The sequence below is a fragment of the Heterocephalus glaber genome, unplaced genomic scaffold (genome assembly GCF_053883595.1).
Source record: "Heterocephalus glaber isolate CG9 unplaced genomic scaffold, H.glaber_assembly_v1.0 deba00001687, whole genome shotgun sequence".
NCBI classification, from domain to species: Eukaryota; Metazoa; Chordata; class Mammalia; order Rodentia; family Bathyergidae; genus Heterocephalus; species Heterocephalus glaber.
The window spans coordinates 9,101,147-9,117,383 of NW_028258412.1; the positions used below are offsets into that span (position 1 = coordinate 9,101,147).

The 16,237-nt window shown below is 43.4% G+C and overlaps 1 long non-coding RNA gene and 2 gene segments (V, D, J or C); 2 read left to right on the top strand and 1 right to left on the bottom strand.

Moving 5' to 3' along the window:
* The window catches only part of LOC110348873 (uncharacterized), a 49,452-nt gene extending 37,298 nt beyond the window's left edge, over positions 1-12,154 (bottom strand). Inside the window, exon 1 of the long non-coding RNA XR_015446317.1 lies at positions 11,866-12,154. This is a non-coding gene — a long non-coding RNA (uncharacterized LOC110348873). The remainder of the gene's footprint in view (positions 1-11,865) is intronic.
* LOC106009314 (Ig lambda-1 chain V regions MOPC 104E/RPC20/J558/S104-like) overlaps positions 1-16,237 on the top strand; it is a 505,149-nt gene that overhangs the window by 430,628 nt on the left and 58,284 nt on the right.
* Positions 1-16,237, top strand: part of LOC101712340 (immunoglobulin lambda variable 2-18-like) — a 153,861-nt gene that overhangs the window by 83,651 nt on the left and 53,973 nt on the right.

Below are 16,237 nucleotides of genomic sequence, written 5' to 3' on the forward strand. Positions count from 1 at the left end.
GATTAGCTCATAGTACAAGAAACTAGAAAACAATCACAAAAAAACTACAAAATCTTTACAAGCATCTGGATATTAAATACACATTCATGAATACCCACTGGGACACACACACAAAAAAAAAACCTAGAAAGAAATGAAACCAGTCCTAGACTCTAATGATAATGCGACCACAACATACAAAACCCTGTGGGACAAAATGAACACCACCCTAAAAGGCCAGTTCATTGCTGTCAATGCTCACATTACAAAAACAGAGTGAGCTCAAATAAATAACTTAATGATGCACCTCAGGATACTAAAAAATCAAGAACAGTCCAAACCTAGTTTAAGGAGAGAAATCATAAAGATCAGAATGGAAATTAAGGAAATTGAGACTAAAAATACTTTATAATTATCAATACTTGATAATTGACTTCAAAGAGTCAATTAATCAAAGAGCTGGTTCTTTGAAATAATAAACAAAATAGACAAACCCTTAGCCAAATTTACCAAAAGGAGGAGAGAAAAAACTCACATAAATGTAATTAGTAATGAAAAAGATCATCTATGATGATACCATGTGATCCTCAGAGATCTCTGAGAAATGTTTCTGGCTCCAGCTCAGGGACAACTGTCACTCTGATTATCAGTAGAAACCAGGCTGAGGACAAGGCTATTACTACCAGTCAGTAGACAGAATGCTACTGATGGCACAGTGATATTGACAGATAGGAAAGTGAGACACAAACCCCTTACCCATCTGTTATACTCGTCCTCCAGCTCCAAAAGGACTAGAGACAAACGTAAGAGAGTAACACTCCCAGCTCACACAAATCTCAAGAGAGCTGACTGTGGTGTCTTCTAAAGCAGGGAGTGAGGAGAGAAGGAAGATCTAAATGGAAAAACAAATAGATGAAGACGTGTATTCATCATCATTGTTCATGCATTTGCATATAGTAGTGCCTGGGTCTCTGTGTATTAGTCCCTAGAATTGCTAAACTCATCTCAGCTCCTGAAGCCCTTGGCTCCTGTGGCAGCCTCATATCTTTAACAGAACAATCAGTGTAATGGGTCCACCTAGACCCTTCTTCTGGACCAACCCATCCACTGAAGCCCAGAGTTCTGGCAGATCCTTGGTGGTACCCTCATTGGAAACTGCTTTTGTTCAGTAAGCAACCTACCCAGGATTATGTCCCTTCTCAGAGAGGTTCAATTCTTTGACTGTGTGAGACCATAAACTCAAGGCCTTACCTTAATTTAGGATGCCCTGAAAAGCCTCCAGCTAAAGAGTACCCTGTAGAGATGCTGAATCTTCGACTGCCACCTCATGGGGCTCACTGTGCTCCTTTCAAACAGCCTATGCATCAGTTCTTCATCACGGGGTCCATGTCCAGGAAACCCAATCAGTGAAGACCACCTGTCCCTGAGAAGGGACATCAGAGACCTTAGAATCCACCTATACCTATAAACCACTGACTTTTCCTCTAAATTTCCAGTGTAAGCATTCAAGTTTCACATTTAGTTCCAATTTTTTCTGGCATTTTTATAAAATGAAAACAGCCTGACATCCTGGGTACTCTGGGTTATGAGACAGTGGGAGGGTCAGATCTATCCAGGAGGTGAATCCAGGGACAAGAGGAGTAGTTGTCTAATGTCTACACTGTGATGCGACAGATACTACCTAGGGGTGTGAGTTGCAGATGGAATTCCTTTGACTTCTACCCTCTGCATCTTCTACCAACAAAATCATTCTTTTCACCCCTCCAAACAAATATAAAGTTGATCGATTCTGGAAAATACAGTGCAGCCTATGACAGTCGGTAACTGCTATTGTCATGTATAGGCTTATACCAGTAACAAGACTCATAGTGACATAGGTGAAGCAAGACCCAAACCAATCACCCCCCACCACAAATACACCTACAACCTATCACCACCAGTTCATATGTCCCTCCATCCTTCCTGCCCTGATCACTGTGACTGGAAAGAGACTTCTACAGAGTGGACATACATTTATTTCAGATGGATTTACACCATATTTTTCCTCTTTTTAAAATTCTTTGAGACAGGGTCTTGCTATGCAGTTCAGACTGGCCTTGAACTCTCTATGTACCCCAAGCTGGCCTTGAACTCATGGCAATCCTCCTGTCTCAACCTCCCGAGTATTGGAATTACAGGTGTGCACCACCATGCCCAGGTATTTTTCTTATTATTTTCCCCATTAAGTTTATTGGCACATTTTTGGTATAAAATACAGTTACATTCATCATTGGGATCTTGTACCATTACATGAGTATCTTGGTTCTTATTTTTTTCCCCTTCCCTTGCCCTCCCTTCAGCCCCTCCACCCTTCCCTATTTGCAAAGACCTTGTTTCCCTTTTTTTCCTCTTCTCATATTTTTCCCTTTCCCTTTTTTCCCTTCCCCACCCCTCCCAATTCCCCTGCTCTTTTAGACCTTTTCTTCCTGTTACACAATATCAGTTACACATTTTTTAAATTACAATATTAAGATCTAGGAGACATTACCACAGATTTTACAGAATTTAAAAGGATATAGAAAGCATATTACAAAAATCTTTTTTGAAATAAATTTGACAACTTCTAAGAAGTACCTTGGAAGACAAATTAATGAAACTAACTCTGGAGGAAATATAAAATTTGAATAGCACCTATTAAAAAAAGTATATTCCTAACTTGAAAACCTACCTATATGACAATAGCAGGCTCATATACATTTTAACTGATATATTATATCAAACAAAGCAGAAAAAAGAAGGAACACTTCTCCCCTCATTTTAGGAACTCAACATTGTGCTAATCCTAAAACTGGATAAAGATAATAGAAGAAAAAAGTATGAACATAGATAGAAATTTGTTTAACAAAACAAACTATTGGAAGTCAGATCTGGCAGGATGTAGAAAGTGGTTTTGTTATAGGGATGGCAGTGTTGGTTCAGCATTGGAAGATCCACCCCCAAAAGTCATCCTTTTAACAGAGGAAAGGAAAAAGCCATATGATCCTCTCACTAGTTGGAGAAAAAGTATTGGACTAAATTCTACAACTGTTTGTAGTAAAAGCTATCAGGAGACTAGAAGTAGAACAGAAACTTCTCAACAGATTAAAGACATGTACTCCATACTTCCAGCGAGAATGCCTTATATAAATGGAGAAGATACAATGCTTTCTCCTTAAAGTGGGAACAAGGGCAGATATGCTTACTCTTTATCTGTCCATTAAACTTTGAAACCTAGTCCCCACCAAAATAGTCTGGCAATAAAATGATACAACTAGGATAGGATTGGCACTGCAGAAGCAAAATCTTTCTATGTAGATGAAATGATCATCTACAGTGAAAATACTAAGAAATCTCTAGGAGCCCCTAGAACTTATATTTGAATTTAGCAGGATTAAAAAACACAAGGTATATATAAAAATTCAGGTCTGTGTATACTTTCTATAAATGAAGAATTGGATATTGAAATTTAAAAGTTATGTAGGAGTACAAAGGACCTAGAACAGTTTTTAAAAAAAAAACAAAACAGTGTTGGAAGACGTTTAGTACCTAATTTTAAGACTTCCTCTAAAGTTACAGTAATCAAGGCAGTGTTGGTGTAAGGAAAGACATATAGATCATTGGAATGAAACAGAGAATCTAGAAATAGAACCACACATATATGGTCCACTGAGTTTTGAAAGATTATTTAACATTAGCATTTTATAGAATATAAACTAAATTCAAGAGCCGAGGAAGAGATAGTGTTTTCAGCAAATGGCACTAGAACACCTGGTATCCGTATATAAAAAATTAACCTCAACCATTTTTTCCATACATGAAAATAACTTGAAGGGATCTATGAACCTAAATAAGAAAGCCTAAAAGTATAAAACTTTAAGAAGAAATTATAAGGGAAAATATTTATGAATTCAGGGTAGGCAAGAACTACCTAGGACACAAAAAACATGATGTATAAAAGAAAAAAATTGATAAATGAATCAAAATTTAAAACTTTAAATGACATCATTAAAATGAAAAGTAGTCCTTAAACAGACCATATTTACAATACATATAACCTATGACCAGAATATATAAAGAATTCTTAGAGCTCATTAATAGACAACCCAATTAAAATGTAGACCTAAGAAGATGATAAATAGCCAGTATAGCACAAGGAAATGTGTGCAACTCTAGAATCAGAAAAATACTAATCAATACAATAACAAGATTGAATTATACACTCATTAGGGAGATGAAGTTAAAAGTTTTAAAAGCCTTATCATGACTTTTTCTTTTTGTTGGATTCTCCCCCTTTGCGTTTAATTTGTCACACCCAATGGATGCATTCTTCTGGGTTTCCTGGGGTTGTGATCCTCATTGTCTTTTCCTAGGGTGTTGTCTAAAATTTTTTAGAGTGCCGGTTTGGTATTCATGAAGTTCCTGAGGTGCTCTTTATGATGAAAGTATCTTATTTCTCCATCAATTTTGAAAGATAGTTTTGCAGTCAATAGTTTACATCAATCTGAGTTGGAGGCTGTTTTCCTTTAGGGCTTGAAATACATCACTCCAAGCTCTTCTTGCCTTGGGGTTTGCATTGAGAAGTCTGCTGTGATTCTGATGGGCTTTCCTTTGTATGTGATTTGTTTCTTTTCTCTCATTGCTTGTAGAATTTTGTTCTTCTGTCGGATTTCTGGAATCCTAACTATTATATGCCTATGTGTAGATTTTTTTTTTATTAAGGCTAGCTGGAGTCCTATATGCCTCATTTATCTGTATGTCAAGTTCTTTTCCCCTCCTTGGGAAGTTTTCTGCCATCACTTCTGTGAACAGTTTTTTATGTTATCTGCATTCTCTCCTCTTTCTTCATTGACTCCAATCAGTCTTATGTTATTCTTCTTTGCATCATCTAGCAGCTGCTGGATTGATTTCTCATGTTCCCTTACAATTTTAAAGCAATTTTTCTTTTCCTCCTAACTAATTGCATCTTATCTTCTATATCTGAAATTCTATCCTCACATTGGTTCATTCTGCTGCGCAGACTTTCTCTGGAGTTTTTAATCCCTTGGAAATCTGTTTGTATCTGTTGTATGGATTCCATTTGTTTCCTATGTTGGGATTCCATCATGTTCCTCAGATCCTCTATTTTTTTATCTGTGTCCTCTCTAGATTTATTAGTCATGTCTTGCACCATGAGCAAAATCTTTGCTGTTATCTGAGTAACTATTTCTGATTTCATTTCATCATTTCATTTCATTTCAGATCCTCTTTTGTTGCCAGTTCAGAGAGTCCAGGTGGTTGAGTATCAGAGTGTTCTATCTTGTTTCCCTTTGGGGTTGCTGTAGGTGATCCAGAAGTCTGTTTTTGAGACTTGTTTACATGTCTTCTCATTTCCACAGGAGGGGGTGTTTCTGGCTTCCACGAGGCTCATCTTCTCTGCCCTAGGAGCTTGGGATGTCAGTGGGGGAGGTTCCTTCCAGGTTCTGGGACCGGCTCAGCTTCTCTGCTTTAGGAGCCTGGGATGGAGACGGGAGCTTCCTTCCAGGTGCTGGGACCAGCTGACCTTCTCTGCCCTAGGAGCCTGGGATGGAGGCAGGGAGCTTCCTTCTGGGTGCTGGGACCAGCTGAGCTTCTCTCATTTTTCTTATTTTTTATAGGATTAGTAAAGGATATATTTCCACACATCAGGGTCCTGGGCCCTTCTTAACTTTCTCCAGTAAGATCCCACAACTGGCAGAGATTGCATTTACAACCACTACATATCTGAATCTCAGTAGAATCCATTTCTACCTTCCTGGATCCATTTACTTTTGTTAGACTCAAAAGTATGAATTCCATGGCAATAAAACTAAACCACAACTCATGGCCCGTCCAGAACTTCACAGTGGTACTAATTTACACTGTCCTACCTGGCAAAGTACAATATAGTTTTTATTGACTGTCTTGGATGGGTGAAGCCTCCAAAATTATCATGTTCTTTCCCATATAACATTCCTCAGGATGGCCCCGAGGGAAAAAAAAAAGTAAAGTGGGAGTTTTCTAATAAAGCAGATGATCCATTTCAATGACACAATGATAGATGAACAAAATGACAACCAAGCAAGGATGTAAACCCAGTGGACCCCAACTTGTGTTGAGCCTAGATAAGGACTGCACTTATTGTCTTACCTCTGTACCCCCATTTAACAATGAGGACATGAGAGGCTGTGAATCTTTTACTGGCTTTGGGGTGCTGGAGTCTCCTTTTAGAGGTGGTTTCTAGGTTCTTTCTGTCCTGAGCAAGGGATTGGTCAAAACAAGCACAAATGGTAATAAAGTTCACATTTATTAAAGAAAAAAGAGGCTCTGCAGAGTGAATTTGGGCCAAATAAATGTAGTAAAAAAATAACTACACTCTACAAGGCTGGGCTACTGTTAAAGAGACACCATAGCAGGAATACAATGGTACTGTCCTTTTTTTAAGTTTCCCATGCTGGTTTCAGGTCTAGGTCATCATATAGAAAACCTGCTCCAGTTCTCACAAGAAGTCCACTTGCAGGGCTTGAGAACTGTTCTGCGCATGTTTCCTGGGATCTTGTAATTCATAGGTCATGCTTACTTTCCCATCCAGCTTTAGCCACACCCTAGCCTCCTGCCTCAATTCAAGGATTAATACAAGGATCATCTCACTGAGGCCAACAGGCTTTGATGTGTGTCATCTTTCCCCTTCCACTATTCTCCTTGCATTCATCCTTGTTAGTGCCTTTGGGCAAAGAATGAAGAATCCGCTCCTTACACCAGCAGTTGTCTACCTTTGTAAAGGACACAGTGGCAAAGCCTATAGGCTACGGGGCCACAGGGTCTCTGTTCTGTCTACTCAGCTCCACAGCTGGAGTGCTAAAGCAGGCAGGACAGTTGGAAAATGAATGGGCATTGGGTCATCCAGTGAAACTATCTATAAAAAATACAGACAGGATTCATAGACTGCTGACCCTGTCTCTTAAGACCTGTCACCTTGCAGGGACCTGCCTTTGGCCTCTTCCTTCAGTGGTTTCCAGATGCAAAAAAAATGAAACTTGTCATGACTATAAGAACAATTCATTTGTAAGAATTTTATAGGGCATGTGTTGCTTTATTATCTTATTCCATAGATTTATGCAAAACCTCACTAGTATATGCCAAAGTCATTACCAACTATACATCCATGACCCCAGATATCATCTGTAGTCCAGTAGGAGAGCAGAGAGCTGTTTCAGAAGGCAGATCCTATCAAATCATGCCTCTTTGTCTCTCTTAGATGTAATGATCCTGGGGCTGTGCCTTCTCTAGTTTCTTGCATGAGAAGTGACATTAGGAAGTGACACATCCTAATGACTGCTGGAGGGAGGCCTGGTCAGGATTAGTGAACTGGCCTCTAGTGGCCCTAAGGCCCCTTGTTCTTACATTTTACAGAAACTGTGAAGGAAAAACTGGCACCATTTTGTTTCCTTCCTGGGAACTTTCCCTGGTCATAGTGCCTTCCTGCTATTTCAAATTCCAAAGTCCCCATTGCTGTATAATGGACAGATTTTCAGTTTAGGGTGATGAAAAAGCTCTGAAAGTAGATGGTATACTTGCACAACATATTGTAAGAACTTAGTGCCATTGTGCTATACACATAGAAATGATTGTATTAGGATTTTCCAGAAAAATAGAAATCAGTAGTATATAACATGTTTTTAGATTTCCCACTTATGAAGGCTTAAGAGTCTCATAATTTGGGATCTTCAAGCTGAAAAGAGTCAGTGATGTAGTTCAGTCCTGAAGATTTTGAATTTGCTTTCATTTGTGTGGAGTTAAAACCACAGCTCCAGTTATGACACACATATCAAGAGAAAAGAACCAGAACAAATCTTATCTGCTTCCTTCCTTCCTGAGAGCAAAAGTTCCCCCAGAAGAATTCCAGTCAGCTAATTTATATGCCAGGGAGCAGTGCCAGGCCACATAATCAATCCTGGCTGAGAGAATAATCATGGGGGATGATGCACAGGTGGAAGTTGGTGGGGACTGCCCTTTGGATCTGAAAACCAACATGCCACATACGATGCCTCATCCACAGGACAGAAGATTTTTTTGAGAAGGGACAGTGTCAATTCATACCGGATTCCCAGGGTGGATTAGGGGTCAAGCCAAAGTGTGTCTGAATGAATATTTCTTAGATGAATGCTCTCTCATATGTGTTTTGTGCAGTGGCCACCACCAAACAGACATTTACTGTGCATCTAAAGCTGGTACCAGTAAATGCAGGTCCAGTGTCCCCCAGTTTGACTCCCAGTTACCACCATCATGATACCATTCAACACCCAGAAGCCAGGTGCAAGATGACTGAATGGTGCTGCTCCTTCCACAAGTGGGCTTGCCATTTTTCCTACATGTTAGTAGCTCCTGCCTAGTCATGATGAAGTCAGGACAGCATAAAGATGAGAAATTCTTCCCCTGAAGCCAGTAGGACATGGACCAGAGAATCACAGATCTCAGCACATTCTGAATCTATACTTGGACCAGGGATTTCCCTGAGCCTCCAGCAGCCAGTGTGGTGTGACCATCAAAGGGCAGTAGAGTGTCACCTGCCAAAGCCATCTGGGTTTCTGGGGAACTTAGGCATCATGAGGATTCTAACCTGTAAGGAGGATTAGTGATCATGACCTGGGACCTAGAGCAAAAAGTGTTATTTTACCACATTGCCCTTGATCTGATGTACAGATTTTTCTGTCCTGTCTCTCAATCTAGCTCTTGGAAATTGGTGCATATTTCTCTGACACAGGTCCAGGTAGTTCATTCCCAACAGCTTGCTTCATTTCTATTAAAATGCTGTCACTGTTCACAAATACTGTCCTTCCCTGTGGCAAGACATGTCTCAACTCCTTCTTCTTTGCTCTGATATCCCTTGACCTGCCAGACAGATGCTTCCCATGGAAGAACCTCCTCCATTGTCCCCTGTACCTGTTCTCTGCCTGTCTAGCCCCTGGGGTAGCTGCCCAGCTCTGGTCTCACTAAGTTGCTAACTTGCTCAGGCTGGACTTGAATTTGCAATCTCCTTTACCTCAGCCTCCCAGAGTGCTGGGATTATAGGCATGGAGCTTGAATACTTGATATGCTTTCCCCAGTAATGAAGACAACTTCATTATAGTATTCACTTGAGACATTGTTGTTGCTTGCAGCCAGCTGTCTTCTCCTCTGCAGTCAACATTATTTGAGCCCCTGAACTGTACCCAGCCCTCATTGCTCACTGGGGAGACTGAGGCACATCTCCTATGACCTGCTTCAGGAGCCCATAGCCAAGGGCAGAAACTTATAGCACTGGATGGCTATTAAAACATTCTACATCCACTTGACAATGTAAGATTTTTATTTCTGGCTCTAGGAGTGAGGAGCACTGTGATCTTAGGAGCCTGCCCCTGTCTAAAGCACCTACAGTCACATGCAGAGTGGTGGCTGGAGGGTCATTCATTGGTGGCTAGAAGGTCCCTATCACGGCTGGAGCTAGGTCTATACTTGACATTTGCATTCTGCCATAAAATCTGGAGTCCTGGACCAAAATTACCCATGACCCTCCTGGGACGGAATAGAAGGGAGGAAGGGCCTGTGGTCCCAGAAATAAATTCCTGAGATACAGTGGAGATTCTCTGGCAGCCATCAGACAAAGACAGGGAAGACAATCTGGTCAGGATTTGGGTTCTCTGAAAAAAGTAGACAAACTCAGTTGTGAGCTCTGTATGGCCAGCCCAGCCCAGGAATGATGTTAGGACACAGTCTGGAATAAAAATGTCAGTCCAAACTATGGGACTAATAGCTGAAGGCACCTCCTGTGGGCTGAGACTGAGGCTGCAAGGCTGCCCTTCCCCATTTTGTCCCGAGCCCTGTTCTGTACACCACAAAGCCCCTCCAGCACCTGCCCTGGGCAAAGACTTATTTGCATAATGGGCAGCTCTCTCCAGCCAGGGGGTAAGAGAGGCCTGAGAGGAAGCCAATCCAGGCTGTGCCTCAGGAAGTAGCATCAGGCCACCTCCACCATGGCCTGGACTCTCTTCTTCCTTGGTCTCCTTGTTCACTGCACAGGTGTTGCTCCAGGGTCCCTCCACCCTGCCCAGCTCAGGGATCTGGGACCAGCCTGTTCTTGACTCGGCTCACTTGGGCCCTATCTGTATGGCCCAGGTGTTCTGGAACCTGCTGCAACTTGGGGGCTGTAGGGCAAAGGTCCACACACTGTGCTCACTGGCTTTTGTGAGCCTGGGAGGGGTGCAGCTGCCAGGAGAGAAAGGCAGCTTAGCTAATGTGTTCAAATGCTCCATCCTCAAACCAGGGCCATGGACTGGGGTCATCCCAGAGGCTGTCTTGTGGGCCTACACAATCCCTGAAGGTTAACCAGGACAGGTGAGGAGCAGTCTCATGGGGAGGAGCCCTCATCTTCAACCCCAACTCTGCTTTTCTCTCTTTGTAGGTATTGTGGCCTCCTCAAAACTGACTCAGCCTTCATCACCGTCAGAGACCCTGGGACAGACAGCCAGCATCACTTGTCAGGGAGATGATGTACAAAGGTACAGTGTGAACTGGTACCAGCAGGAGCCAGGCCAAGCCCCTGAGCTGATCATCTATTTGGATTCTGTCCGGGCCTCAGGGATCCCTGATTGATTCTCTGGCTCCAAATTAGGGACAACAACACTCTGATCATCAGTAGGGTCCAGGCTGAGGATGAGGCTGCCTATTACTGTCAGGTGTGGGACAGCACTAATGAAGCTCACAGTGACATAGGCAGATGGGGAAGTAAGACAAAAACTGACCTGTTTCCCATCATTCCTTTCTCCCTTGGTTACACTGACAAGAGAGAATTCTCCACATGGAGTGGAATTTTGTAGTCTTCCCCCATCCTTACATTCCTGATAGATGGGGTCAAGTTCCTGAACCTCTCCAGGCCCAGCTGATCCATTGTAACAATGAGTAAGACATGTTGAATAATTTCGCTTGCCAGCTTCTCTAAAACCACAGAAATTCTGTCACTCCAGGCCTTGTCTGCTAGCACTATGGGAGAATAGCCCTCACATAGCATCACCTCAGTGTCTCGGGAAAGGGACGTCAATGGAAGTTATTAATAAGATTTAGAGTCTGCATTTTCATGAGATAAGGCAGGTTGTTTAAGGATAGAAGTTGCTAAAATTTGGTTACCTCCATAGCATTAGAGATATAGTTAGAGGACACAGTGGGAAGGTCTGGAAATTAGTTTTCACTGGTAAACATGTATTTGACAATGGCACACTGTGCCCAAGTGAAAACAGTGTACTCAGTCAGATGCTTACATGGACGATAGGTTTTTAGTAAAGTCCTGAAGCAAAGAGTGACCTTAGTTACTGTTTTTACCCTCATTCTCCTGGGCACAAAGACCCTGGGTCCAGTGGTGAAGCTGACATAGGTGGGCTCAGTCCTTAGCAACAATAATAGTCACTGCATACCCTCAGAGGAAAGAAACACACTTCTCCTTATGGCAGCCCTACACAGCACAGCAGCCTCCCTACTCCCCACAGGATCTCCACCTCTAGCCTGACCACAGCCCTGCAACCACCACAACCTGAACACTGGCTCTTGGTGACAGCCAGGCCATGATGGGAGATGGCAGTGAACTCCTTGGGACACAAACCTTGCTGCCCTGTCTGACACTCACACTTCCCCTTCCCACCTAAGTCACATCTGCCCCACAGAGCCCAGGACCTGAATTCAGGACACCTGGATCAAAGCCCAGACTTGGTAGCACTGGTCTCTGCTAGCAGCATCAGAGTCTCTGGGCTTCAGTCTACCTGCTCTGAGGTGGGGGCAGCCATACTAACCATAAGAAGTTGATTTTTCAAAACTAAATGACACAAACCCAGAGAGGGGACTTACTAACTGAAGACAGATTCAGTGGGGCCTCACAGAGGGTTTCCAGGCCTGAAATCTCTTGTCCTTTCTCTGCAGTAATCCAAGGCAAGGGGCTCATCAAGGAGTGTGTTTTCTCTATAGTAGAAATAGGCACCCCAGGTCTAGGTAAGCAGGCAATGCCAGGTTTTAACAAAAGGGCAGATAGTGCTGAAATCCTCAACTGTGAGCTATGAGGTGTGTGCTGCAGTAATAATGCTAGTAATAGAAATGGTGATGATTGTGATGTAAGAGCACTGCTGAGCCTTAGTTACGAATATCCTGAGCTCCCACAGACTATGGAGTTACTCTCATTGTGGTGGGGGAAGGACCAGTGCTGGCTGTAAATATGCAGGAGCTGGCTCCACAAAGACAGTTATAATTATATCTGTACAATTTACATTGCATAATAGACTATCAGCTGTCAAGAGATGATACTTTATGCACTGGACCCATAAGGCCTAAGTGATAATTCAAGATTTCTTGTAAGGTGAATGTTCACGAAATGACTGCTCCTGTTGCTTCTAACCTGGATGATTTCATCCTTGGTAATTCTGATCAGGCCCAAAGTGTGTGGGAAGTAGCTTTCCTCCAGAAAGCTGTCCACCCAACAAAAGGAGCAGCCACCTCCACACCCTGGGCAAGCAGCTGAAAGACCAGAGAGAGGACCTGTCTGCATCAAGGATGGAAATATTTAGCCTGAGGATTTTCTCCACAGCTCCTCCAGGCCGGGCTGGTCCCAGAACACTCACAGAAGTCATTACTATAGGTCTGGGACTTCCTTGATCCTGTTCTGTCTTCTGTGCTAAGTTGTTGTGGCAAAGCAGAACACCTCAGTGCTATAGCCAAGTGCTACAGCTGGAGGCACAGCCAAGTGTTACAGTGTTACAATTTGAAGACTCAAGAATCCAACGGTCACTAGAAGAGGTGGAGAAAAATCTTTATCATGCCAGTGGGCTCAGAGGAGTTCATACTCAAAGACTGAGCACTCTACCAGAAATGAGAGCCTCCTTATATAGCAATCTACAGGGTAGGTGAGCATGCTCACTGAAGCAGAAAGGTGGAGTTACAGAACATTCCCACAAGGAGGAAGAGCTTAACAGAACATTCTTAAAAGGGGGTGGAGCATAACAGAACATTCTGAGAAGGGCGGAGCTTAACAGAACATTCCTGAAATGTCACACAGTTCAAACAGTCACAAAACATTTTGATACATTGGGCAGGAGTGCTGCCCAGCAGCACAAAAAACTACATTTCTCGAACAAAACATTCTGTGGGGAAAAAAACATGCAGGCAAGGCAATTTATTGTATAGTATGCTCTTATCAAAGTGACCTTAGAACTGTCATTTCCTCTTTCAGCCTTGTCCCTTACCTATGAATTGCACTTCCTACATTCTGTGCTCCCAGGTCAGGGAATCTGTGGAGCTTTTGGGAAAACAGTGATGGGTCACCCACAGGAAACACTAGACTGCTGGCTCAGGACAGGAGGCACAGGTCACAGCCTAAGTCTTCACACTGCTGCATGGTGGGTACAGGGTAGAAGGTAGGGATTAGTAACAATGCCCTGAGTATATTCAGCCCCATGTAACAAAGGAAGGAAGGGGTCTGCTCTGAACCCACCTGTGTCTTACCTGTCTTTGCCCAGCAGTACCATCCTGGAGACTCCTAGACCTGCTAAGCAGCTGCCAAAGAATCCAGTTTATTACAGTGGCACCTCGGTTCAACAACTTAATTCTTTCCATGATTCTGGTCACAAACTGAACTGGATGAGAATTGAATCAAATTTTTCCATAAGGTAAATGTTGAACCTAACCATTGGATTTGATTCAGTTCTTAACCAATTCAGTTTTCAACCAGAATCATAGAAAGAATTAAGTTCGTGAACCAAGGTACCACTGTTCCTAGAAACTCCCCATCTGCACTCCTGACTATACATTTTTCCTGCCCTGGAATCCTTTACTTAGAAGAAAATATGACCTTGGGCCTGAAGCTGGTCCTCACAGGTTCCCACTGCCACACACCCAGACTCTTCCCCCAAGGCACCAAATCAGCTCTCGCCAAACAAGTACTGTGACTTCTTTCTCCTCCCATCCTGATGGCAGCCCAGAGACACCTCTGCAAGGAGATGCTCCAGCCTCAGGTTGTAACCCACCCTGCCTGCCACACTCTGTCCCATCATTCTGCACTCTACTAGTGGTCCCTGTTCACCACATGATCCACTATTTTAGTTAATTGACTCATCTGTGTTCACTATTTCCTTAATGGTTCAGGAATTTTTTCATTAAAGAACATTGCATGAAAAAACACAGACATGAGCAGATGGAGGATAATTTTTCTCCTCCAAAATCAAGTCTGAAGGATGATGGTTGTAGTTTTCTGTATTCACCAATTCCCTATGAGACCTGGGACCTTCTCAGTTTCTCTTTCACCATCCTTACCATCTTAGCCTTGCTTTCTTGTTGACTTAAGACAACAGGATGCATACGTAGTTCCAACCATCTCAACATCATATTCAACAGAAAAACTGTTACAAAAATTAGTGTGTTCCTTTCCTCTCCAAGAGCATAAGTTCCCTGAGAAGAAAACAAGTAGGAGTGTTCCATCCATGGACCGGCACTAATGTCCTGGTTGCCTGGGACCTGGGAAAAGTATCTGGCTTATAACAAATGGAGATAACAGTCCGCAGGTACAAGCTGTTGAGATAGTCTGCTGAGACTGCAAACTGTGTCTAAGCCATGGCCCTACCCACAAGATGAAAACTTGAGAGCTGGGGCTGTGTCTTGGTCATGCTCAGTTTCCAGGAAGGAATGTGGAGCAGACCAGCATGATCTGAGTAAATATGGGTGGTCGATGGTCTCACCTTTCTGTGTCTTTGGTGCCATAGCCCCAAACCTCCCACACATGCACTTTTATCTGCATTTGGCACCAGTCCTGGAGTCCCATGTCAGTCCCTGAGCAAGGGATAACCAGTCCCCGAGTCCTGTGTCACACAGGACAAAGCCCTGGGATGTCTTCCAAGACCACCCTCCACACTAGAGAAAGGTACAGACATGTCTCAGGTGGGCCCTGACCTCTCCTCCTCCAGATAGGTGTGTCCATACTTTTCTGAGTAATCTTAGCCCCTCCTGCCTGGTCTCAAGACAGGTAGGGGACACAGAGAGAAGAGGAACACCTCACTCTGGGGAAAGCAGGCTAAGAATTAAGAAATTCTATATCTGAGCAGCAGGTTCTTAAACTACACCTGGACCACAGACACTCCGGGCCTCCAGCAACCAGTTTGCAGTGGCCACCAGGAGGCAACAGAGAGTCATAGGTAAAGCTGCTTGGGAATGGGATGGGCCTGGGCTTCAGAGAAATTCTAAACTGAAGGGTTAGTGACCTTGCCTTGAGATCTGGAGAAAAGGGTGTCATTTTTCTACAATGCTATCCTTGACACATGTGCAAATTCTTCAATCTCTTCATGTCTCTCAGATCAGCCTCTGGTGCAATGTGCTTATCTGTCTCATACACCTGCTCACCACTACCTTCTTCCTATCTCAGCTCATTCTCATCAGCTAAATTCTGTTCTCTAGACTGCACCTCCGGGATGGGTGATTTTACAAGTAGGAAGGTTGGTGACCTGGAACTGAGACCTTCGGGAGAAGCTGAGCTCAAGTTTTTCAACAGCATTGTCATCCACATTGGTGTAAACATTCTTTGCCTTGTGTGGCTCTCCAATCCAGCCTTTGTAGAATTTGTTACTCTGACAGAGGTCCAAGTTCATCATTTCCCCTTAGACTACCATGTGTGCTCAAGTTCTGCAGCTGTCACACAATACTGAGCACAAAGTACAGAGCCTGCCCAGAGCAGCAAGATATATGGGGCACGGCACCTACAGTCTTTATGAGAACTCACACAAAGGACAGACAGTTACAGCAACTCACTGGATCCCTAAGACTTTCATGTACACCTAACCAGGGAGAAATTTTATTCTTACCATGAAGCAGAGGGCTGAGATCTGAGACAGGATCCCACACTTGGCTAAGTCTCTTATTGTCATCTGTAGAGTAGATTCAGATAACATAGACAGACTCATCATCTCTGGGCTCCCCCTGGCCAGATCAGCCCAGTAATGAGACCAGACACAGTCTGGAGTGGAGCTGTCACCCAAACTATAGGACCAGCAGTTGAAGGAGCACCCCATGGACTGAGGCTGGTTCCTCAAGGCTGCTGCCCTCCCTTCTCTGTGTTCCTGGAGCTTAGTCCTGCTCTGGATACCACAAAGCTCCCCCATCAGCTGCCCTGAGCTCCAGCTGATTTGCATAACAAGCTCTTCAGCAAGGGTATAAGAAAAGCCTGGGAGGAAGCCAGAGGAGCCTG